Genomic DNA, 3,699 nt, shown 5'->3' with positions numbered 1-3,699 from the left:
GAAGACACTATATGAAATGGAGGGATAAGATTGAGAGGTGTAAAAGGAGGTAGGCTATGATTAGAGGGTAGGTGAAAGAAATAATAAAATAATGAAAGGGGTAGGTAGTGTATGAATTAAGAGATGAATGACATGTGTCATGGGTAGAAAAGGCTAATGAATTAATTAAATAAATAAAAATTTATTTAATTAATAGAAGAAGTGGGATAATTAAATAAATAAAAATATTTATTTAATTTAGGAAAAGGATAATTTAAATAAATAAATATATTTATTTAAATGAGAAATAAGGCTAGAAGAGGATAAATGAATTAATTAAATAAATAAAGATTTATTTAATTAATAGAAGAAATAGGCTTAGATAATTAAATAAATAAAATATTTATTTAATTAGACTGGACAATTTTGGGTGTCTACATTTTGCCCCTCTTTGAGACAATGCAGCTTGTCGCGTTCTTTCAAAGAAGATAAGATGAACTGATACAGAGTTGCCCCAGGATGGGAATGATATGCCCCCTCGAGAGATTGGATGAAAATGTCTGAAAAGATTGTAGACAATCGCTCGATAAGAAAGAAAGGCTAGAATGGACTGACCGGATAAAGTGACAAAGTCACGGGATAGTGAAGACGGACTCGGGAAACGAAAGCTAGGGGCAGTCTATAAGATAGACCACGGGGGAAAATACATCCTCATTGTCATCTACACATCCACGAGAGCATATTGCAGAGCGAGAATAGAGCAGGAGCAGTCAGCAGCGATGGCCTTCACTCACAGATTCGACCGCATTCGCCGATTTCAGAGGCCAGCGAGGCAGGAGAGCCGATAAGTACCACCAAACCTCCTCGTACTTCGACGCATTTAATTTTGTCATTAATGCATGCTAGATAGGGTCATAAATGCACTTAGACTAGGGTCCAAAAAGTGTCAAAAAATGTTCAGGCGCATTTGCGTTGGTGCTAGGCACGTCTATGCTCGCGAGGCACGTCTGTGTTTGTGCCAGGCGCGTCTGCGTTGGAACCCGCATCTGTGTCAAATGTGACCGCATTTGTGATGGTCAGTCGCATTTGTGCCAAGAAGGCACGTCTATGTCGTGCAGGCGCGTCTGTGCAGAGCATAGCCACGTCTGTGTCAATCAGGAGTGTCTGTGTTTTTCAGGCGCGTCTGTGCAGTCTGAAAGCGCGTTTATGTCAGGTAAGCGCGTTTGTGTTTGAAAAAGTGTGAATTTGCATCTTCTAGGTCAAATCTGCAGTTCTGTGATGAACACACGCTGTCAATTGGATAAGCTGCTGAGAGGATACACTCAAGCAGGTCCTCTAGGGAAGACTAGGATAGATCAAGGCACTTTGTGATGAACAGTGAGTACCAAGATAGAGTACTTTGTCATGAACAGGGAGTACTAAAATATGAGTAGCACTTTGTGATGAACAGGGAGTACTAAAATATGAGCAGCACTTTGTGATGAACAGGGAGTGCAAATGTGAGTAACACTTTGTGATGAACAGGGAGTGTCACACACGTAGTACTTTGTGATGATCAGGGAGTACCACTAGGATAAATAGCAACACTTTGTGATGAACAATGAGTGTCACTAGGATAGAATGCCATATGCATTTAGATAAAAAGTAGCATTTTGTGATGAATAGTGAATGCCACTATGACTGACATGATTGATTTGCTTGACTGCAGGAGTATTTGCCGATGCTAGAGTCACGGGAGATATTCCCGTCTACTCAGAGGTTGCGACCTGAGCTGACAGCCGAGGAGCGAGCTGCCATCGAGGAGATGGGATTGAGACATGTGCTATATGTGCCCGAGTTTCAAGCGAACATGGGACTGCTGACTGCATTAGCTGAGAGATGGCACTCTGAGACGTGCACGTTCCATTTGCCGATGGGTGAGATGATAGTCAGCCTAGAGGATGTATATAGGGTACTGCGGATACCAATCGATGGGGAGCTGATCCCATACGATCGAGATGGCAACAGGGAGGCATTGAGACGAGTGTTCCAGGACCCAGGACTGGAGATGAGGGCAAGACATGTGGCATGGGACACCATGACAGCCATAGGGTTAGCATTGCCGACAGTGATAGGAGGAGCCATCAGTGGGTTCCTGTGTCCGGATAGGGTGACACGGGGGTTGGTTGTGGGCTGGGGAGGAGCACTGGAGACGCTGGTGATGCAGCACACCAGATATGTTTGGGGACCATGTGTGCTGGCCCATTTGTACTATGAGCTTCATTAGTTTGTTTATCATGGATCAGTAGGATTGGGCTGTGGAGTGACACTGCTGCAGGTATGGGCCTATGAGCATCTGCCGGTTACCCGGCCGATACACTTCAGGGGCAGGGGTCATGAACGTAGCTTTGTTCATTTGTATGATATGATCACATCGCTGCCACAGATTGGCAGGCTAGAGCATTGGCGGTGAGTGATAGACGATATTGATGTGGTCATATGGAGACCATATCTGGGCTGCGAGCAGTGGGAGGATGACACAGTTGAGCTTCCCTACACCTTCCGGAGTAGGTATTTGATTGGGCGGACGCCCTATGTGCTGGAGAGGTAGCTAGTGGACAGGATTGGCCGATAGTTTGGCCGGATTCAGAGGATGCCCCGGGGCTCAGGCTAGTATGCACGTACAGTTAGAGATCAGGCACAGTTTGGGCCCTTGCTGTCATATGATCAGGTAGTGACTCAGCTGATAGAGATGATACCCTTACCCTGGGACATGTGGCCAGAGATCGAGGACGCCGACATGGATGCCGAGTATACAGCATACTGGGCAGAGCATCCCTTCCCATGGTTGACAGATCCGGGAGAGGCATTGGAGGGAGATGGGGGTGGAGACGATGATGATGGTGGAGGTGATGGGGGTCGAGGCGAATGGAGGAGGAGGGGAGCAGTTGGAGAGAGGCGAGTTGCACCTCGGAGGGAGGGTGGCGAGGAGAGGCAGGCTCGGGTGGTGAGGGGTCGCGGTGGATTGCAGCTACAGGTGCCAGCAGCACAGGGTCCCAGGCAGGTACAGATACAGGGACAAGGATAGAGACAGGTACCTGTACAGGCACCAGTACAGGTATAGGTACAGGCACAGGGGTAGGCACCCGTATAGGGGGAGCCACAGGCAGAGGCAGAGGGGGTTGACCCAGTAGAGGATGAGCTTCTAGATCTGAGGGAGATCTGCCAGGGCCAGGCAGATGAGATCCAGGAGCTGGAGAGGGAGAGGGATCGGCTCAGGAGGAGGCTCAGAGATACTGAGCAGGAGCGGGATCGGGCTATCTAGCACTATATAGAGGTTGAGACAGCACTGAGGGCAGGGAGACAGGCGGCAGAGGATACAGGGGCAGGATATGCTTATGTCCTGCGGGCAGGGGAGGAGATAGCCTACTAGAGAGACCTCTACTATGGTGCAGTGCCAGCAGATTAGCGAGCGAGGAGCTTCCATAGACCGTCGCAGACAATGACAGCTATGGGAGGGAGCCGGAGGAGACAGGCATCAAGTGGTGGGGTTATGGGTCCTCCACCACCACCAGATAGAGGGGACAGGCAGGATGATCCTACGGCGGGTCCTTCAGGGGCTTAGATTCCACCGAGGCCAGGCGGCTCCGAGGGAGGGAGTTCATCATAGCCTTAGAGGGCTCCCTTTGTATCATTTTTGTACTATTTTTTTATTGTAGACACCTTTGGGTGCTTTTGTAG

The sequence above is a fragment of the Cryptomeria japonica genome, chromosome 4 (assembly GCF_030272615.1).
Source record: "Cryptomeria japonica chromosome 4, Sugi_1.0, whole genome shotgun sequence".
Classification (NCBI taxonomy): domain Eukaryota; kingdom Viridiplantae; phylum Streptophyta; class Pinopsida; order Cupressales; family Cupressaceae; genus Cryptomeria; species Cryptomeria japonica.
This window is presented reverse-complemented; position numbering follows the sequence as displayed.